The following is a 23593-nucleotide window of genomic DNA, read 5'->3' on the forward strand; positions in this document are numbered from 1 at the left end:
TTCGTGTAATAAGTTGACGGCTAGAAAGAAGAACTGAAGAAAGTGAATGACGAAGGGTGAGAGACGCTGCCTAGTGGCTCTCTGACATTTGAACCTGTGGATACTGATTCGCTAGTCGCAATGGCTCCTTAGAAGAAGAAGAAATGGAAGAAGGGAATGATATTGGGAGATGGCCGCTGCGTAATGGCTCTGTGTGCCCAAGTGCAAGTGTTATGCCTTTACCGACTAAACACCTACTATAGCTAAGACCAAAGCAGACTCTGCCTCACTGAAATTTCAATCCGCAAATATTGATGTGTTACTCGTAATGCCTAACTAGAAGAAGAAGAGAGACAATGACGTACGGAGATGGCCGCAGCCTAGTGGGTCTGCGTGCTTAACTGCAAAGGTTATGCCTTTAGCGACTAAACACTCACTGTAGCTAAGACTAAAGCAGACTCTAGCGGACTGAGCTTTGAACCCACGAATACTAATGTGTTAGTCGCAATGCCTACCTACCTCGACTACCTTTTAGTACGTAATTTTTTTGGGATTTGAAAAAAATTTTCCTGGTATTAAAAATGTCTTTCTAGCCCAGCGGTTATTTAGCTAAATGCACTTAATCACGTCTTACTTTAGCTGGGATTGAATAAATGCATTTTAATTGATATGTAAGACATTTCTCTTCTACTAACTGCTCAACAACTACTTTCGGCACAAAGTAATAACTCAACAGGATTTTCAATTATTGTTGTTGTTGTTATTCTTATCATTCTTTTTTACCCAGTTAAGTTTTTTAATTGTTTGCTATATAAAACGTACGTATGTGTATTGTTTGTTTGTTTGTTGAATTTGTAACAACTCCCTTCTATTCATTGGCTTGAATGTCCTTAGTCATGCTGTTGCTAAGTAGAGTTACATTTTTTTTTGTTTCTTTTCTCTTGTCTTGAGTTTTGCTCGCTAGGTTCTGCAATTTAAAGTTTTCAAGTAATTCCAAGTTTGGCATATTTTGTTTTTTCTTTTCTGTAGCACGTGTTATGCTTCAGTACTACCACCACATACGGTACATAAGTATGTATTCATCTAAACAATGGCATCAATTCAAGCATCAACAGGCATCAACAGCAATAGAAATAGAAAATTTAATGTATCTAACGTTAGACGGTACGGTATACGGAGTGAGAAAACTACCGATTAAAGTTTTTTTGTTGCATTTTTTTTGGCTCAGGCGACGAAGCATATCGATGTTGTCGGTCAGTTTGTGACATACTAAGCTTTGGTAGTGAAGTTGTTTTTTTCTTTTTTATTATATCTATGCCAAGCTATTATTTCTTAGGTTATTGCCAGTATTTGAAGGAAGAAGTTTACAAAATCGATTGCTTTTGACCGCGTACTATTGTCAATGTCTTAATATCATCGTCCAGTTCCTCGTTTTGAAGTTTGAAATTATAAAGATGATAGAGATTCCCCGTGAAAGTAAGTTAAGCCTGCTAGAGGTAAAGTGTTGATATCGGTTATTAGACACATTTTCAGCACTAAAATATGAATTTAAAAAATACTTTTCCTGTGTCTTTTTGCGTCTTAAATTCTTAAACCTCCTAATCTAATCTAAGTCAAAAAATAGAAAGACACGTTGTCCGTTGCCAAGTAGGCCTGTCTTTAAGGATACGAGATAGGAGACTGGCTGATGCTAGAAAGAAAGCAAAACGTTACTGAATCTTAGATAATCAGAATAGCTATCTAGAACATCTGCTTATATATAGAGAAGAAAATGAAACGGAACGAAAGAGGAGAGTAGAAAAAGAAGATAAGAGGAAAAACGAACGAAGAAAAGGAAAAAGGAAGGGAAGAACTTTATGGAAACGAAAAGAATACTATGGAATAGAACGGAAAAGAATAAAATAGAAAACCGAAGATAAAAGAATAAGAGAAAAGCGAGGCCAAGAGAAGAGAAAAGAGCTTCGCTATTGCCTCTACGAGGAGTACGAAATTTAGTGAAGCTTCAACTACGCGGAATACTTGCTTGTATAAACAGGAGGAAAGCTGAGAAGACAAATTTAAAGAAAAGAACACCAAGTACTTAATATAATCAGAGACAAGTGAAGTGAAGAGAAAAGAGCTCTGCTGTTTTTGTCACGTTGAAGAAGAGCTTCGCTGTATCTTTGACATTCAAAGAAATCACCTAGAATACCTGCTTACATACAGGAGGAAAGAAGGGACGAGAAAAGAATAAAAAGGAATAGGCAAGAAAAGAAAGTTAAAACTGTAAAGGAAAAGAATAGAAAAACGAAGACAAGTGAATCAGAGAAAAGTGAAATGAAGAGAAGAGAGCTCTGCCATTTCTTTTATGGGAAGAAAGCTTTGCTGGATTTCTAGTAATGGAAATAAATTAAAATACCTACTTATATATAAGAAGTGGCATAATTGTCCAATAGCGATTGATGATCTTAATATACTAAGTATTTTGAAAAAGGTGTCCTTCGTTCTTCTTAGAAATTGTTAGCGTCTAGATGAACATTGTTTAAAAGTTTTGATGGCCAGCGCAATATGACCAATCCATTGCTTACTTTAGTCGAATGAATACCAAGTTGACTATGATGATATTTGTTTCGAAAATGCCATAATACTAGGGAGGCCGATAAACAACTTATGACTTAGAGTACTAGTGTTAAAGAGCTCGTTTAAAGACCACGTTTGTGGTTGTGATCGACTCAAAGAATCAGTAGTTGCGTTGGCATTTTTTTCTAATTGGGAAAAAGAAAGATGGACTCTATTTATCACCTTTGCGTTCGGTTTCAGCTCACCCAGTTTTTATGGATTTTCGAAATGCCAACATCACTTCTGGTTAAAGCGGGCTTTCTTTCGTCTATCCTTCTATTTAAGAGACTTTGGAAAATTCTACATTGTTCTGATGCGGGATTTAAAGTCTTTCAAATTCGTATATATCCATACGTGAGGCACTTGTTAGTAACGCGGTAGAAAGTCGTAAAAGAAACTCTCAGTTTCCACCCTCAGGTTTCAGGGCACCAAGTCCTCCCCCTCCCTTCCTCACCCCTTTTTTTATACATTTCGGAAATGCCAACATCACTTCTGGTTAAAGCGGGCTTTCTTTCGTCTATCCTTCTATTTAAGAGACTTTAGCAAATTCTACATTGTTCTGATGTGGGATTTAAAGTCTTTCAAATTCGTATACATCCATACGTGAGGCACTTGTTAGTAACGCGGTAGAAATTCTTAAAAGAAACCCTCATCTCTTTTACCTTAGCCAGCACCCAGAGCATAACAGAATTGAAAACTAAATAAGGCCGCACGTTAAATGCATGTCCTTTTTGTTTAATACTTGCAATCTTCGTTCGTCAAAGACAAAAGGAAACTTCTTTCAAATGAAATCACCAGTGCACAAGGGAAATTGCTTATGAAATTCCACTAACGATTCCCCTTGAGTGTTAGTTTTTCTTTTCGTATATAAACACAAGGGTAATATTAACCAAGAAAGCAAGAAATTTTTTTTTTGCTTATTTTTTCCCAAAACAAAAACAAATGAGACAACAAGGGTTGAAGAAAGGCAAAGACACTAACTGCAACGAGGAGACATTGCGGTAATAGGAAAAGGGTAGGAATCCATCTATATATATAAGTGGCTTCGTATGTAGCCATACATACACTTTACATTCCTTTGGTGTTTTTAAACACATGTGGCGATAAAACAAAACTTTTTCTCTCCCTCTCTCTCTCGCTCTCTCTCTCTCTTGTCTTTCCCTTCATTCTCTTTTTTGCTTGTAGTTCTCTTCAAATAACTTTACATTCTTACTTCTTTTTAATAATAAATCCTTTCTATTGTTCTCTCTGTGTGTTTTTCTTCTTTTCTTTTTTCTTTCGAATGTACTATTGTATATTATTATTGTTATTGTTGTTCTTGTTCTTGCATATGATGCTTTTATTTTATTTCAGTGCTTTTTTTCTTCGATGGATGGATGGATGCTTTTGTAATGGTTAACAACGTTGTCGTTAGCATTTACATGAGTGAGTGAATGGCTGGCACTTCTTTGTCTTTTGTTTTCTCTATTTAATACAATTTTTATGGATTTTCTATAAAATTATTTTAGCTTTTACGCTAAATTACAATTTTTAAGCACAAAAAAGGAAATTTTATTTATTTCCAGACTGTGAGAAATATTGTGAGACAATGAAAATTCTTCAGTGTTGAGATAATTCGCGGTATCCGTAGTACCCTCAGTCTCTTTACATGCTATACCCTACACCACATGCGGTATAGGGCATATTCGATTTATGCGGACGTACGCAACACCAAGGATAGCTTAAAATAGATCCATTAGTTTTTATACCGATCGATTCAGAATCGATTTTTGAATCGATGTAAGTTTGTCTGTCCATACGTCTGTCTGAATTTTGTGTGCAACATGCAGTCCACAATTTTTAAGATATTTTGGTGATGTTCGGGCCACTGTGTGGTTTGGCCCATGGATAAACGCTACTGACTTTGAAAAGCCGTTATATGAAAAAAAAAATGCAATTTTCTAAATTTTCGTCAACATTTTTGGAATAAAAGTACTTTGACGTTCTAAATTTGTATGAAAAATTTTGATTCAACTTTGGTTCTCGCCTACGAAATCTCAATCTTTACATGGCAAAGTAGTGTAGGGCATCTAATGATAGACCTTGTCTGACTATAATGTTCTTATTTGCTTTTCGCATAAAGAGTACTCAGTTCGCGTTCTTGTTACTAGCGTTCCGATCGTATTTTTTTCGAGAAAATGATTAGAGAAACGTCATGCAAATGTAACGGTTCATGTTCCAAGCAGAACTCTATGAAATATCCGCATGTGCAAAGAAGGCAATAGAAAGCGCATCTGTATTTACTCCGACTGTCAAACGTCCATAAAAACCCTGAAAAGGCAAGTAATAACATCCAGGCTTGCCTTGCAGTGCCTTCAAACATTGAATGAGATAGAAAAGCAAATGACGTCCACTTAATATGGGTGCATGGCCATTCGAGGGTTAAGGGCAACAAAAGGGCTGACTGCCTAGCTATCAGGAGGGTACGAGAGACAATGTTATATCCTGAACTTTTTGAGGCGTACAAAGAAATCGTATTAACTGGCTTCGGGATGGAAAAATTGGGTTGCCATTGGAAGCAATGTGACGCACCACGGCAAGCAAAAAGATTCATAAAATCTTTCGGTATAGCACACAAACTACTAGAATTAAGAAGTAGGTAGGACCTACACATAATTACAGGCTTTTACACGGTCGTAATTGCCTCAGATACCACCTGAAAAACATGGCTATCTCCAGGACCGAATCGTGCAGATTCTGGGACGTCCCATGAAAACGTCTGTGAATGTGAGGCCATCTGCAGAATCAGACACCAAGGGCTTGGCGAGCACTTTATAAGGCCGGACACGGTATAGTGGTCCGAACTAAAGAACGCAAAGGTGGCATAAGAGGCTTAAAAATGGATGGTTAGGGGCACGGGCGAGTACAACAGATATTTTAAGTCGCGGTGCAGATTGCCCAGTCAATTAATAATAATAGCAATAACCTCAGCTGATCTGATTGAGATCTACACTTAAAATCGACGCTATTCCTAAGGTAATAATAATAAAAGTAGGAAAAGAAGAGAAACGAAAGCAAGGCATTAAGGTTTTTGATCCTATGAATATATAAATCAAAGAAAAGGCTGAAATATTTTTCATTTTCCATCTAAATATGATGGGATTTTTTTTCGTTTCTTTTTTATTTCATAATTAAGAGAACATTAATGAAAATTAATGAAAAATTCTTACCGTGTATTCGTTAAATATACGCTTCAATGAATATGTCTTTCATAACAAAGTTTAAATTTCATAGAAACGCCTATAATTTATTTTAAAAAAACAATGACTGGAATCAAAAGAAATAAGCGAACCCTTAGAGTTCCTCTATTGATGTTAACATGTAATAGGAGCTTTTGTAAAATTATTCACAAATTTTTTATCTTAAATTTTCTTTTTTTTTTTTTCTTTTTGTGAAGAACTTTTTGTTTTTTTTCTATTCATTCATTCAAATCAAAAGAAAAATCAATCATATAAAGAAGGCCTGTATTGTATGCCTTGGAAAAACCCGTTTCCGCCAAAATCCTACACGTGCATTGATTCTTATTCGTTTTTTCCGCCTGAGAACGCTGTAATGCCGAACAGGAGAAAAGGTGTCAGCAAAACTTGACCAATAGTCTTGAATTTTACACGTAACATAATCGGTTGCGATGGCTACTCGTTAAACGGGTTTCTCTGCCTTGGTGTGATCAAGGGTGATTTTTTTGTTTTTTTTTTTTTTGACATCGCCGCGAAAGTTGAAGATCTTGTAAATTACCACCAATTTTGGAATCATTCATCATTTTAATTATATCAATTTTTCTTTCCTTTTTTTTTTCTGCTCCTTTCCTCCTTATTCTCAGGAGTGAGTTGAGAACATTATGCTTTTTGACATTTCATCATATTTTTAAGCGGAGAAAAAAAAATGACATATAGTTTAAGAGATCATTAATCTTTTGTAATTAGGTTATGTTTTGATTTTTAATCTTGGGTATGTCGAAAAATTTCCATTCTTTCACGTTCAATGTGATAGGCATGTGTGTTAAGTACCTAAAGGTTTCGCGTTGACAAAAAGGTTATGATCTATGTAAGAGTTTTGTTACTTTATTAAAGTTTATTCGGTCATTTAAAAACTTCGTAGCTTTGCAATGCCAATTTTTAAGAAGAAGAGTGCTAAGTTAATGATCTTTTAAGTCCAATGCATTTTCTTTCTAAAGGTGATTTTGTTTGAAGCCTCGCTTGTTATAACTTCTTCGTTTGTCATAATAGTTATGCGAAGCCCACCGCTAGATACCATAAACTTCTTCGCCTAATTCAATCATTCTTGAATATTTCATAATAACTTCCATGAAAGATTGGACGTCAGCGTTGTCCAAATTTAGCAAGTTTAGTTCACTTCTCAAAGCTTTTATCACTTTTCCAGTTGCTTCCACAAGATGTATTTCTTCGCCATAGAAGTCTGCTTTCGTGGGCATCTCTCTCTATATATGGTGTGGTCTAAAAAATACATCTATATGATCCGAATTCCCTACGGTTGATTTGTTCAAGTCAAATTTTCATCACCAAACATTAAAAGTTAAGACTTTCTGCCAGATAAAGGCCTATTCTTGCTTAGAGCCTTCATATAGATTCTAACTCAAAAAATAGATTTACTTGGTCCTATTTCGTTAAAATCAATTTTTATTTCAAATTATTGCTCTGCACGGAAATTAAGACTTTTTGCCATCTAAAGACTTAATCTTGATTTTAGCACTGATGTAGGTCGGAAACGAAAAAGTAGACCTACATGGTCCAATTTCGATAAAATCGATTCTTATATTAAATTATTACCTTGAATGAATTTTCATCAAGAATTATTTAAAATTAAGCTTTATTATCATATAAAGATTCAGTTCCCTTAAGAACGGTTACATGGCAAGGAGTTCAAAAGAATTGCCATACCCGATCCAAAGTTTTCACATTAATTTAGAGTGACGAAATAGTGAAAATTACTCTAATTTTTCATATAAGGGCTGGTGAGAAATGAGGAATGCATGGGAAGTGGTCGAAAATTTTGTCCGATCCGAAGCATTTCGAATAGTGTTTGTGCTTGGCGGTGTACCAAATTTCATCAAAACATCTTAATAATTGCAAACTGTAGGTTCAACAAGACGAAATACAATGGACAGACGGACAGATAAGCTTAAATCGATTTAGAAAGTGATTTTGAGTCGATCAGTAGAATAAAGGATGCATAAATTTAATGGATCCTTGTATTAGAAAAAGTATAACGTGCGCCACTTTGGAATTATTAATCACACCCAGCTTTACCCTAACAAGTTCAATTCAATTTTCAAATCTTCGATTTGAAGAAATTTCGTTTTTGAATATGAGCTAAAATTCTAGAAGAATCGCTATATTTTACAATACCGCTTCGATACACCACTAAAATTCCTGCACCGGTTTGTGAAAAAATTCGTGTCATTTATGACAAGTGTGTTTCAGCAAAATCAATAGAATAAGTGCTATAGAATGTAAAAATAAATCCTTTGAATTTCTAGGATCGTCTTCGTTACAATCGTTTTGGTTACAATTTCGAGTTTCCTGCTGGAGTAACTAACCTTTAGCTGATGACTAGACAAATTTCATGGCATTCAGAATAACAGACAATTTCTACTAAGGATGCATACAAGTAAGACAAAGTTGGCAACAGTGTAACAGTTGTAATGCTTTTAAAATTCTTTGTTATTCGCTTTATTTTTTGGCAAAACTTTGACTTAGGGAAAGTTAATTTTCTATACGCATTCCCGAGATGTTACACAAATTAAAATGTTTCTTCTTGTTAGTTGACGATAACTGTTTCAAATCCATTTCATTTTCTTAAATGAAAGCAATAATTGTAACGGGTAACTATTAAATAAGAATGTGAACAATAATAAGAGTAATAACAATATATGTCATGGTTTAGTAATTTCCGATGCACAAAGAAAATTCGAAAAACAAATAAATCAAGTGGAAGAGAAATAATATCAAATCTATTTTGAGACGAAATAATAGTAATAATGATATAAGACAAAGGAAAGCAAAATATATGAGATAGCTGTAGAATGTGTTCGAGACGAATCTTGAACACTCAACTATGTGCTAAATTTGTTGATGTGGCACTCGTTCCATGGAAAACCATTTTTCTCTTCTTTGGCGAAGATTAAAAGTGAATCTAAGAAATATTGCTTCATCCGATTGCAAGTTATTGCGATTTGTGCACGGCCACGAATCGCCTTTTCAAGCAAGCGTTTATCAGTTAAGAATATATATTCCAGATTTTCCAATTTCTATTCAATTCTTCTTTCCCAGCATAATAGTTTTCTTAATAAACAAAAATCGGGAGACAGGGGCATGTACTGCTGGATGGATGGAGGTGTAAGGACGCATGGAGTCACACATTTTAAATATCTATTCCTTAATACTTTTTTACTAGCGTAATCGTTCTCTCCGCAAACGAAAATGCACTGCCGGACGAATAGACCTATGTGGGCCAATATGAGAATCTTTTATTATTGATAAGTACGCAGCTAGAGTGACGCCTGTCTTCGCATTTTGTAATCGAAATGATAAATATAATGTACTGCAATGTAATGAATGTAACGACTATTTACGAATCCCGATGACTTTCAGAGGGTATCACTCTTCAAAGGGAATGTGTTACAACTCTGTGACCATTTAACGGCATTAATATGTCATCGTACGACGTTGTCGAGAAATGATTGCAATAAGATGAAAACTTCACTTCCTTTGCTTCAAAAAGGTTAAGCCATAAGTATTTTTGATCTAAGCTTGGTAGCCTCCATTAAGAATGTGTATTGCGAGTCTCAGCTCTCAGCAATAATATTTGCAATTTTGCCAGTTTCAATAGTAAAGGGACTGATGGACGTATTACATCAAATCATCTTGAAATTTTCAGCTGAGCAAAATTTTATGGGCTAATAAGCGGATAAACTTCCGCATATCTCAGTAGATAAGACGATCAACTATCGAGTCGGCTTACATGGGTTTAGTATCCATTGCAGTAGATCACACTTTAATGGCAAGTGGTATGTAGCCGCAGACACGATGTATATGATCGATTGCTAAAGACATAACACTTATCGATTAAGCAGTTTTCGGGCTTTGCGGCCACATTCTTTTCTTCTTTCCCAAGTTCGTTCTTTCGAACTCGCTCAATAACGGATTATGTTTAAAAAAAAAAAAACAAAAAGAGTGGTAGAGAAGGAGAGAGAGAGAGAGAGAGAGAGAGAGAAAGAGCAACAAGATATTTCAGATTTATTAATTTGGTTAGCTCCAGTGGGACAGACGGACGGACAAGGCTATATTGAATTCTAAACTTTGAGCAAACAATAATGTATGGACAGAGGGACAGACAAGGCTATATTGATTTCTAAACTTTGATCAAATGAGAACGCATCTACATGTATAGGGTACATGTAAGGAGATATAAACTTGTTGGTCGCAACCGTGGATGAACAGAGGGACGGACAAGGCTATATTAAATTCTACGAAAATGCATGTACATGTAAAGAACTATTCGAATTGCTGACAATAACGGGAATTCGGCAAACAATATGAAAAAGTTAGTAAACACATATCAATGTTGATCAATGCAATATATTCGTTAACAGTAAGGATTGTACAATGGTAGTGAATAGTAACAAGGAAATATAAGCTTCAAATCAGTTAAATAGTCGAAAACAATAAAAACGAAAAGCAATAATTTTCCAAAAAAAGGAAAGAAAAGAAAAGAAAAAGTTTGTAATGCTTTATTATTATATTGTCTAACTGTTTGTCTGTCTGCCGATCGGCATGTAAATCTATTGAATTTTTTTTTTTTTTTGTGAATTGTAAATGCAAAAGGAAATCTTCCTTCATTCCTTATTTCTCGCGGTACCCGATATGTAGATGTATTAACGGGGCATTAGAACAATGGGACGACGTTTATAATTGTTTAGTTTTGGGAAAAACTAGTACAAGGACACACATGTGTGTGTGTGTATATAATCTTAAGTTTATATATATATTCTTTCTTTTCTTCTCTTTCTATACACTTTACACAATTCAATGATTCTTCTTCTTCCTCTTCTTCTTCTTCTTCGTACCCATAACTATAAGCCGCGACCGTGCTGTGCTATACGTTAGACTGAGATTTTAATAAAAGGATTTCTTTTTTCCTTTTTTTTTCATTTTAATGTATAAAGTTTTTCTTTTCTCTAAAAGCAAAAGAAAAAGAAAAAAAACCAGAATTGAAGCTTAACAACAGAGTTTATTATATCAGACGCAGGATTTATGACAACTTTAAACAATAAGCGCAAGAGAATGATTCCCACTCTTGTAATAGAAGCGTATCTTTGTTGTCTTTCTTGTTGTAGTTGTTGTTGTTATTTTATTATTAAAAATCAAAAGAATAATAAACGAACATGAAACTGAATTAAAAAGAAAATGTTCATGCACCAGAAATTTATTAGAAAAGCAAAATTAGACACACACACACACACAAAACAAATTAAAATAGAAGCTTTAACCGAATTATACGATACCGTTCTCTCTCTCTCTTTCTCTCTTCGTACTTATCATAGGAATTTCAAATTAATTTTTTTGATTTGGTGCGTCCTATCTTCCTTTCGACTTTTGATTACAAGTTTAATGGGATCAGATTAGATCATTCATTCATTTTGCTTGCAAAACATTTAACTTCCGTAAGAATTTTAGAATTTAAATTCATTCTTTAAATTAATGGATCGACTGAGGGAGGAGCGTTACTCATCAATTTAATGAAATAAAAGTGATCTCCAGCGCTGACAACTATATTGTTTTGGAAATTGTCTGCGTGTTATAGCGATCAAGACCCAACATCACTTTTCGTATTCTGGTATTTAGATTCCATTTTTTGCACTTGGTCTTGGACTTGGCGGCTTTACAGACGCACCAGGCGACAATTCTGGAGACATTTTGTTGGAATTTCATACACCGCCTGGTACTAAGCCGAAGACGAACCGAACCATGTTTTCGACTCCTCTCCACATAAAACCTTATTTAGAAAAGTCCTTAGATTTGGGTGGAGTAGGATGTTTAATTCCATGTTATACTTTCTTTATTTTTCTTTCAAAATTTCCTTTAATATTTTAATCATCAACATTTTATCATTAGATCAATTTCAACAGAATATTTTCCATAACCTTCTGCACATTTTTCGTAATCAAATAAGCGAAAAATCGAATGGACTTAAATAGATTGCTAAATTTTCATAGGTAGCAAGTATAATATACTTTTAGGTATTACTTAAATACTTGCAAGACTTATTAATAAATAACATATTTTTAGGTGTTACCCGTACAATGTTAAAGTTAACATACCTTCGCGGGTAGTAACTAGTTGTAAGAAAAGAAAAAAAAAGAAGCAATTGAAAGAAATAATTCTTTTAATGAGAAATCAAATTCTATGGAAATCATAATTCACTCATAGAGGAGTTAGATTATGCATCATTTTATCCTTTCTAATGCAAATATATCCTCAAAGTTTTCCTTTGCATAAAAACAAAATAGAAGAATTCTTCATGTTTCCTTTCTTTGGCTTTTCGTGTTTTCTTTTTTCTGGTCCTTGAAAGGAAACTGTTGACTGCCGCTGCTGCTGCTGCTGCTGCTGCTGCTGCTGCACACATGTTAAACAATTCATAACAATTCAAATGCAAATCAAATGTAAATAAAAAAAATCACATAACGATTATTATAATATGAAAATTTTTGAAAAGAAAAAAAAAAAAAAAGAGAGAAAAAAAATTACAACTTTGTTACTTTGTTCGTTTCCTTTTAATAAATGTTCACGTTTTCATAACGTTGGCTTTCCGCCAGCCTTCGCCTTAATGACTTTTTTACCGCATCTACCGTTATTTAATGATCGATATCCTACTGTTTTTTCCAATTTAGAAACGGAAAGCTAATAAAAAAAAAACTTAACTGTTTCTCAAACGTCTCAATATTTTTTAAATATGTTTTTTTTTTTTTTTTGCCAAAGCCCTTACAAACGATTTGCATAAGTTAGCAATAATAATGCATTCTTTCAAGTAGGGGGTGGATTTATTATTACCCTTCTCGTAGTTAGAAAAAATATCTCCTTTCATCCCCCTTCAAGTGCTTCACGTTTTCAAATTACCTCATTTCTTCAATTTGATCTCTGTCATCGAAGAGAGCCGTAAGCAAATTGATTCTATATTAGTTGCCTGAAAGCTATATATAGTTTTGTTTTTTGCTGTTGTTGAACTTTAGAGGTTAGGAGTCTTTTTCAAATAATTTGTTTTTGGTTTTTACTCAAAATGTGATAAACATGAAATAGTATTATGTCAAAGAGAATCAGTCGAATCTTGAGGGAGTAGCAGTTATTCATACCTAGAGCATCGTATATCATGCTTTTATAAGCGACATAATAAAGAACCTAAGAGGATCTAGCAGCAGTAACTAGGAAAAGAAGTCTTGAGGTTAGGAAAACATTAGATGAAATTCTAGAGCATGATTAGCATCTGATCTCTTGGTAATTTCTTCTGGAAAATTACGGGCGGCTTACACCGGCATCATTGGTGTCGGGTAACTTTCCACGCTTTCTTTCTCAACGTAACGTTCGTTGTTCTTAAATAGTTCTATGTCGGACTCACAGAGAAATTGACAGGTTTCAGTCACGTCTTGTCCTGCACGTAAAGGCTGAGATCGTATTATGGCCCTGCCTAATCATGAGAAGTCTATCGATTTGTGAGTGTTAGAGTAGTCCGTGTTCTTTGTATGTTATGCATAACGGACACGCAGAGAAAGGCAGTGGTTTCAGTTAGGCCTCGTCTTGTCTATAAAGGCTAAAATCATATGATAGGGCTGTATAATCAAGCCAACCTTTTCCATTTGGGAGTATTATGGTACCCCCAGTGTTTTATTCGTCGACTTAACGTTTATTGCACAGAAACCCTTGGGTGCTGATAAGATGTTTGCTTTCTGCTAACATAGCTGTAACGCAGAGATATAATGTGACAATAACAAGTAGAGCAGTGTTCTGCCCGTGTGCCATGGATATGTGCCTTTATAGGCGGAGATCCATATTAGAATCATATTTATTTGTATCCGTATTGTCGATATGAACATAAAATGTAAATAGAGCAACAAATTTTGTTTGCCCTCTGAGAACCCATTAAGCACAAAGATCATTAAATATTCTTTTTCCCTTTAGCAATTTTTTATATATATATTGGAATTTGTATAATAGTTTCGTTTTATTAGTTGATAGCACTTAGCCGGTTAGGTGATAACTATCGCCTAACGCATATAGGCGAATTCGCTATTGCTCTTTTGTCCGTCTCTTAAAATTACTATTATAGCTCGATCAGGGCTACACGAACGAAGTAAGGATTTGTGTTTTACGAAAAAATTCGTTAAATTCGGAATAATAAGAAAAATGACTGCACTATAAAGCTTGTTACATAATTTTTCACATCGCTCGGGCAATATGTGGCTACCATGCCATGTAAAAAACATCGTCCTCTTTTACCGTGAACCATTCATCAATCCAATTTCTTTATATCTTCGTACGAATCGAAACTTTGTTTAGCAAGAGCATGACCTACTGAGGCAAACACATGACGATCGAAACGATAGAAGTGTGATGAGTCAGCTGTCTGGGCTAACCAGTCTAGTACTGGTTGAGCGCTTGCAAGGTATCGTGAATCGCTTATCCTTTACATGAGGGATACATTTTTCATATATTCTGGTCATTTTCTGAAAAGTACACGATCAGAATCGATTGGTATTTGTTAGCAGTGTTTGAGGCTTTAATACCTAATAAGAGACCATCCATCACTTCTGGTGCCATCAAACGCAGGGAATTGCTGTGCCAAAACGAATCGATGTGGATGATATGCCTGCGTCTACTCGTAAATTGGTTGAGCCTGGGATGCAAAAAAGGCTTTCTTTTCTATCGTTTGAACAAAAAAAGAAACTTTGTCCCTGAATCCTCTTTATTTGGCATAAAATTCGACATTTTCGTTGCTAGAAAATATATTTTTACGTTGCGATGTTTGTTAAAACTACGACTAGCTATTGTTGTCACATGTTTAAGCTACAAAAAGAAAAAAGGAGAAGAGAAATCATATATCTTATGCACGTTGCGTTACCCATTTCTTTTTCAAATCGTTATTTCATGTTTGTAGATCCAATGCTTAGGGTAACGAATTGATCTCACCATCTTTTTTAGCGCAGTATTGACAAGCAAACGTTCAAAAATGCAATCTCGCAATAATAAAAAGGAAATAATAATTTTCGTCTTTGTAGTTTATGCCCTACATCTACACTTACGGTATGGAGTTTATAAGGTTTGTGCGAAGGTATTTAACATCCAACAGGAATTGAGATAGATCTACTTAATATTATGTCTAAGCATGTCTGTCGTTTGTCCGTCCGTCTGTGTGAATGTATTTTTTTGCTTTTTTGTCTGTCCGTATGTCCTAATATAATATCGATCGATTTATAATTACGTTAAGTAATCTGAACCCACCTCAGCTTGCCTGTGGTTTGTCTGTCCGTCCGTGTGAATGAATGTTTCGCTTGTTTGTCTGTCCGTACGTCAGTTGTATCTAATATTATATCGATCGATTTATAATTATGTTAAGTATTCTGAACCCGCCTCAGCTTGCCTGTGGTTTGTCTGTCCGTCCATCTGTATGTATGTTTGCTTGTTTGTCTGTCTGCCCAATGTTTGTCCAGGTATTTTCGCGTTCAGTCAACTGACTGGTATTTTTTCAGGTATTTTGAAGATGGCGCACATACATGGTTTCGCCCAATTATGAAGGCTTTTAAAATGGATAATGGCTTTCCATTTGAAAAAAGTTTTCTGTTTCTAAGAAAAAGCTAAGCTTTGATTTCGCAAAAAAAAGTTAATTTTTAATATTGAAGAATGCTCCGTAATAGTAAGAATTTGAGAAGAAAACACTAACTTTGCACCAACTTTCGACTATGTAGCGTCTATTCATTGCAACTCATCACACATATAAATTCTTATAAAGAGTAAATCTATCGATGGCAACAAAATTTATGAAGAAAATTTTGTAAAAAATAATGATATATTTAGCAATGCAAGTCAATTTTGATCCCTCAACCATGAATAATGAATGTGTCTTTGTATGGACATGAGATAGCATTTTTTCAATATTTTATTACAAATAAAAATTCTTTAAATTCAAATAAATAAAAAAGTGTTCGAGCGAGAAATTATTTTAAACCCATTTGTTTCGGACCGAATCGTTCAGCCGATCCATTGTTGGCTTGTTTCAAAAGTTTTGATGTTATACGATAACAATTAGTAGTGATTCGCTGCAGCATCATGCAAAATCATGGGCATGGCCGTCTTCAAACAAAATCTATAGAAATTCATAGTTAATGCTTTAACGATTTCACGCTTTCATATCCTATTCATTCGTAAATGATAAGAAGAAGAACTCGAAATTCACATTGAACTTGAAGCGTTCTTTGTTATCTGAAAAAGCTGGAAAATATACGTTAAGGAAACGTTACAACTTTTCCAACAATGCAATATTTATTGCACATTAGTTGGGATAAAATATAAATTTAAAAAATTTTTTTATATTATTCTTAGTATGCGGTAGAAATATTTACGTTAAAAGTTAAATGCAATAATCCATCCGCTCGAATTGTTTGCATTCTAAAGGAATAAAAAAAAAAAGAAGAGAACGATGAAGTTGTTTATATTCCTTCTACTGGGAGTCGTTATTGTCTCAGCGCAAACATTTGCTTATGATAATGCAGAACTTGATGGTAATGCAGAACTTGATGATATGATCGATTATTATGCAGAAGATGAAAACTCATTAGAGGAAGCCGAAGCCAAGATGGGGCTGCTGCCCAACGAGAAAAAGGTTGACGGAGGGCGTATGCTAATTGTTGGCAAAAAATTGTACTTATCCAACTAATGTTGTTTGACAATTCACTCGTGAAATTTCCTTCAACTTTTTTTTTTTTTTTATCTTACGATATAAATAAATGGAAAAATATCCTTAAGAAAGTGTTTGGATTGGATTAAATAGTTATTCTTGCAATACATAAAAATAAGTTTTTTTTTTTTTTTTTGTAATGAAATATGTGGCTTGTGTTTGAAGGGAAAGGTAAATGAAAGAATCTACTGCTAGCTGTGTGATGCTTCCTTCATTTTTCGGATAGAATATCAGTTAGGTTCGAAGCGGTATTGGGTTTTCGAGATGTGAGTACGCATTTCTTGCTTAGGATACTATGCGAGTTACACAGACAAGGCCTGCATTTTTTTTGATTTTAAGATTTTTCTGGTTAGAAGGTTTAGTGTGAAAGTTTTTTGGGATCCTTTGACGTAAAGGTTTGTACGGTGAAGGTTTTTGGGTGTGAAGATCAGTTAGTAAGAAGGTTTTTGAATGTGATGTGTGTCTAGTGTGAAGCATTGATGTGCAAGTTGCGGGAGAAAGGCTCTTTGGTATCGTGGTTCTTAGTGTAAGACTTTTTCTGATTTGAAGATTCGGTTGAAAGGTTCTTTGGTAGAAGGATTTTTGGTGGGAAAATTTTTTTCCTTTGAAGGTTCGGTATGAAAATTCTTTGACATGAAGGTGGGAAAGTTTTTTAGGTGTTAATGGTGTGAAATTGTTTTTGATGTGAAGTATTGACGCGTCACGGTTCGGCACGTGCAACGTCTTCTGTACGGAAGGTTCTTTTGCATGAAGATTTTTTTGGTATGAAAGTTTTTGGGTTTGGAGGTTTGGTGTCAAACCTAAGTGTATAGGAGGCTTGTTAGAAAAGTTGAGTTTAGTGCGATAGCTTATTGATGTCAAGCCTTGGTATGAAGGTTTTTTAGTGTGAAAGCTATTTGGGATGAAGAATTGGCATAAAGGGTTTTTTTTTGCATCATAAAATATCTAATATTAACATATTTTCCATCTAAAGACTTAATTTTCATTAGAAACCTTATTTCCTTTCTTCAATTTATGTCAAACTATTGTTATGAAAACAATTTTCGCTAAGAAATATTGAATACAAGTTTTCCTATCATATAAAGATTCGGTTTCCGCAGGAATGATCCAATGGCAGAGGATTCAATGAATTTTATCCAACGTTTTCTGTTTCTGAATTTCTGAAAATTGCAATATAACGACTTATCGAAATGAAGCGTGGCCGGAAAATAGGTTTAATTCGAACCTCACAATACGTTGGTGTATCGCATTTGATCAAAATATCCCGAAAATTGCGAGCAATATCTTTAGGATTATGTTCCCTTGAGATAGGAATATAGATCTGAAAAGAATACAATATGCTTTTTAATCATTAGAAGTTGCGCTTTTCTTTGTCTATTTGCAGAACTGTTGAGTGTAGTTTGATTGTTTAAATTCAGTTCAAAACATATGTGAGATAATAAACTCCGTCTAAGTTAACTGAAACATTAGCATCCTGTTGCTGTGTTCTTTTAGTACTTGTGTAAGTGTGTGTGTTTGTGTGTGTGTATGTATGTATGTATGTACGTATTTGTAAAAGCGTTGAAAAAACAAATGTAATGCCAATAGAGCAAGGGGTGTCGTGGATTTCTTTTTCTCACTTCATTTAGTTGCCGAGAAATGGCGAGAGAGTGCAAGTAAAAAGACAAGTAGGCACACGACGTATGCTTATAATGAATGAGAGCAAAAAGAAAATTGATAATAAATTTTTCACGCAACATTGAAACTTTCATACTTTTAGCGAGCCTTAGCGAGACGTGCTGTAATGTAACTCTCTTCTTCTTAGCAATAGAGAGAGAGAGAGAGAAAAAGATGAAGAGAAAAACACTTTCCTTTACGCGGATTTTTTAATCACATGAAAAACAAAAACTCCCCTTTAAAATACATGTTCCGCGTAACAGTAAAGCAAACCTGTATTCTTTTCTTCAACATTTTTTATTGTAAATTGATAATGAAGCAACAATAAACGCAATGGTTAAGCACAGGCGGTATCCTTTTAATATGTGTGTTTGTTGAATGGTTTTTATGGGATTTTGGGAAAAAAAAAAATTTTTTTTTTCTTTTTTTGTTCTTCTCGTTGTAAAGCTTCTTGCCGGTAACTAAATGTCTTTGTGACACAGTTTTCATGTAACGTTCAAGGAAGTCGGTCATAAGCATTAACCAACTGAATGATTGGAAATAATTTTCGTATTCTTGCTTATTATACGTGTTTATTATGCTTTGTATTCAAATAAACATTTTTGTTAATTTTTTTTTTTTTTTTTTGTCTTAATTCTTGTGTTAAATTTGAAAAATATAATTGCTTACGGGGTTTACTTGAAAGATAAAAACTTGTAAAAAAAAAGACTTCTTTTGGAGATTTTCAAAAAAAAAAAAAAAAAAAAAGAAGGAACAAGGTAAGTTGAAGTAAATGGGGACAGCTTAGATATGTTAGGCATAACCTGTAACTTTGAGTTCATAAAAGCTAAACTTAGTGTCAGTTTATCTGAGCTCATAATCTGAGTGATAACTTAATAAGGGTAAAGTAAAGTTTGATTGCCTCCATATATTGATACATCAATGTCGTGAGGAACGAAAGCAATTTTTAAATTTTTATATAAAAGGAGCTCTACCTCACTTCAATTTGCCTAGGGTGGAGCTGTAAATCGATTCACTCATGTTTGTTTTATGCGTTACCCTATACTATTTGCTGCAAATTGCGTAGGGTGGGGCTACGAATCGATTCAAGTCTATTTTGTGTGTGTTTGTACTCTACACCATTTGTCGTGCAAGTTTGTGCGAAAGGATTTCAGCTATATGCACCTTTTATGTTACCAAACGATTCAGTATCATTTCTTCATCTAAGGTTGTCTGTCCCGTTCGTTCCTTTCGTTTTCTTGTGTTCAACCTATGGGTCGCAAACTTTTAAGATATTTTGATGAAACTTGGTACACCGATGTGCTTTCACTCAAGGAAGCTCTTAAGAATCTTTCAAATCGGGTCACCGGATAAAGCCTTATTTTGTAAGATCGTTATATGAACAGCAATATTGAACGAAGCGACGTAGGGTATTTAATAGCAGAGAGCATCTTATTATGGGGTTTTCACTTGTCTTTATAAATTTTTCAAGTCGGAAAACCTTCAATAGCAAAATGGGAAATATGACTAAATTATTATATATTATATTATATATTATATCGTGTATTACATTAACGGTCGTATTCTGAGTAGCGTCACGTGTTCATAAAGTAAAAAGTTTTTTTTATAACAAACAAAAACTCAGAAAAAATTATTTCAATTGTTCCGGAATACCAAGTTTATTCTGATAACACAGAGAACATAGCACTAGTGATCGGTCAAAACATCGGAATACGTCGGTATACATCATATTTAAATATGACATGTATATTTTTTATATTACGCATTCTATTTTAATACAATTAACTTATCTTAGTTGGTTCCTATAACTACCCGTTGATGAAATCATCGAAATCAGAAAAATTTATATAAAAAGCTGACATAGGTATGTCCACAGTTTGCCTTGTTCACCCTTGTAGGCGATGTCGGTTGATCTATTCGTTTGTGTGCAACCTATTGTTGAGTTTGCGAAAATAACAAAAACTAAGGTAAAACGAAAATTGATCTGTGCAGTGGTCGTAACTTGTTCAACAACATTGCCCTCGAAATAACTTGAGACCAAAGCTTATCTATAATTTATTTATTAAAACTTTAAATTCAAAAAAATGTAGAGAGAAAATTGAAGTTTGACTTGTCTGAGCAAGAATAGATTTCAAATTAGAATTTGTTGCTCTGTTTTTTAATTCCGTTCCACTTATGGTGCAAGAATGTATTGAATGTGTGCGGATGTGTCCAGTACTTAGGAGGAGTTGAGACGAATCCATCTTTTTTATATCTTCCTTTATAAATCCACAAATGATTCTGAAACGATCTAAGTTTGTCTATCCGTCTGTCCGTTTGTGTTTTGTGGAGGTTTGTGCGATATTTTGATGGAAGTTAGTACACTGGCGTGTCTTGGCTCAAAGGCGAACGCTATTAAAAATGGTTCCGATCGGACCATTTGAAAAATGGTTATATAAACATATGCACATAAACGTAATATATCTACACTACCAAGTGATGTGCTGTGCAATGAAGTAAATAAATAAATAAATATATAAGAAAATTCCATTCGTATTAGATCGTACCTTGCATACTCAATATATTAGTCAATAACAAAATGTAATTAATCGAGGATTTATCACGTGGTTGATTAAAACTTATTTCTCCTATATATCTCTTTTTTTTCTGGACAGAGTTGCAGTTTTCAAACACTAAGCGTGAGACAGGCGGACGCACAGGTAGACTACAAGAGTTGAATCAATGTACATTCTTACGCTTTCTAAGAGTAGTTCTGGACCTTATACTTTATACTTACAAAGAAGATTAAAAGATAGCTAGGTTTTATCACACCCATCATTAAATACCTTATACCACTTTGCTTATTATGTTTTATAATAGAAGTAGTCGAAAAAGTGGTCTGATCCGAACAATTTTCAATAGTGTTCTTCCTTGGGCAAAAACATGTCGTTGCGCTGAATGTTAAAATGTCAAAATATTTTAAAAAATTCCGACCTATAGGTTAGGCATAAGTCAACAAGACGGACCAACGGACAGACGGACAGGCAAGCTTGGATTGAGCCAGAAAATCATTTTGGATCGATCCATATAATTGAAGATGGCGTCTTCCTCAAAGCCTTCCTTATGTCAAAATGTTGCATACATTCTCACATTCGTATCCTTGTACCACAAGTACAAGAAGAGAAAGCAAGTTTCGAACAGTGCTGTTACGTTCAGATCCACTTGAGCTTAAGTTTGATGTCATCGAATTATTATTAAAATTTGTAAAGCCTTATGTTTTTAGTGCTTTGCTGTCTTTAAAAAGAACATTTTACTTTTGTACATAACTTGGCTGAGTTTTCACTGTTTACCAGTTTTTGCACACTTATAAATTTGCTTACTCGAACTTTTTTACTTTAAAATTTTCCCATATTTATTTCTTATGCGCTTCCCTTCGATTTGACAATCGCTTCGAAAAGTAGTTATGCTCATACCAGCTTATGTTTGTCCAACAATTGTCAGAGTAAGTTTCAGTGTTTATGGCAATCTTGCAATACGAATTTGTTATTTGAGTTATAAATAGAATAGAAATTGCTAATGTTGAAAAGTTGGCCACTATTTCATATCCATAATTGGTGGTTAGATGTTACAATCATACAATATCAGTGAATATTGAATGATTCTTGTATTCTCATTAATGAAAACAAGTTTTCCCTTTGCCCATTTGGTCTGACTATCTGCCTACACGTGACTTTTCTATTTTCATAAAAATTTCTTTGATTTATTTTTTATTATTATTAAATTGACTTTTACTTATATTTGAATACAATTATGAACCTTTACCCACATCAGCAGCTACAATCATTGGTTTGTTTATTCTCTTCTGTATTGGGTTGATCAAGAAAGAACAAAGAACAATTGTGAAGTTTTTTTCTTTTTTTGCTTTTTTTCTTTATTTTTCCTTTTCACTTTTCTGTTTATATATTTATTTATTTACTTATTATTTGTTTTTTTCTATTTTTTTTTTTTTTTTTTTTTGCATTTCATGTGTGTGGACTTTGTTCCTTACACTACGTAAACTGTTCTCTGTTCCCTTTCTCTGTGTCTCTCTTCAGCGCTATGCCTTTATAATTCTCTTTGCCTGCAAATATGTTAAAAGACTATTTACATTTTATTAGTTCTTTTTCGTACCCATCATCAAAGTCTTTGCAAGTTTGTTAGATTTGTCTAAGCATTAGTAACATCCAGAAATATTCATCACGGATTAAATAGGATAAAAATATTTTTTAGATCATTTCATAATTCAGACTCTATTTAGTCATATTCGTTCCTCTGTTTAACGATTGCCCCTTCTGATAGTCTCTACGTCCGTTTATGCGATCGTCCGTTTGTCAGTCCATCAATCTGGCAATCCCTTCGTCCATTTAGGCCATCGTCTGTTTATCGATTCTTCGACCTAATAGTCCCCTTGTCATATTACCCCCGATATTCTATTTACCAATCCGTTTACGCGGTATTCCTTTCGCCCGTTTAGGCGATGGTCTGTTTGTTGAAACCTCTATCTGATGGTCCCTATGTCCATTTGCGCGATTGTCTGTTTATCGATACGTCTATTTAATAGCCGATAAGTCCGTTTAGACGATGCTCTGCTGTTGTTACTCTTCATGAGATTTTATGCCTTCGTCTGCCTGCACAATCTCGTCCGTCTGCCTACTAAATCCCGCTCGTCTAATGTCGTACGCGCCCGTCTGGTAATATTATTCTTCATGAGTCTGCCTGCTGGCTGCTTTCACTTTTTTTCATCCGTCTAGCTGTCCAATTCCCTTCATCTTTCTGTCTAATCCTATGCACCCTTGCGCTCATCTGTCACACTTTTTTATTTTGAACGATCACGGTTGCTAAAATTAGATTAATAAAACCAGGAATAAACTTACATTAATTATTTTCCGGAAACCCGACTTATATAGATGTATACTAAATTAGTTTAAAATTTTGAGTCAAGCCAACCTGAAGGCCACAAAATTTCTGTTAGAAAGCATAAACTTTAACTGCGAAATTTTTAACATAAGTTTACCAAGTCGTGGTTGAAATTTCGCTTTGTGTCTTCTTAGCATACGCCAATTTTTATATATATAGCATTTACTTATATTTGGTTTTTTCCTTTCTTACTTTGCCTATAAATATGTATGTATGTCTTATGTGAATTCTCTCATTTAATCTTATAATTAATTCTTTTGAATTATTTCTAAGATTAGATATTTTTTCTTTTCTTCATATTTCTTATAAGAAATCTTTAGAGATTTTACATATACATCTGACAGTTAATTTATTTTATAAGGTAAGTACTCTTATGCTCCGTTTATTTTTCAAATAATACAAGATTTTCTGGAATTTTTTT

At 34.2% G+C, this 23593-nt stretch overlaps 1 protein-coding gene across 1 annotated transcript in view; it reads left to right on the forward strand.

The window, feature by feature from the left end:
- Positions 1-23593, forward strand: part of LOC119639364 (protein CREBRF homolog) — a 73428-nt gene that overhangs the window by 2250 nt on the left and 47585 nt on the right. The window contains exon 2 of the mRNA XM_038036687.1: positions 23451-23533. The gene's annotated coding sequence lies outside the window, so the exon portion shown is untranslated. The remainder of the gene's footprint in view (positions 1-23450; positions 23534-23593) is intronic.

Source organism: Glossina fuscipes, unplaced genomic scaffold, assembly GCF_014805625.2.
Source record: "Glossina fuscipes isolate IAEA_lab_2018 unplaced genomic scaffold, Yale_Gfus_2 112, whole genome shotgun sequence".
NCBI classification, from domain to species: domain Eukaryota; kingdom Metazoa; phylum Arthropoda; class Insecta; order Diptera; family Glossinidae; genus Glossina; species Glossina fuscipes.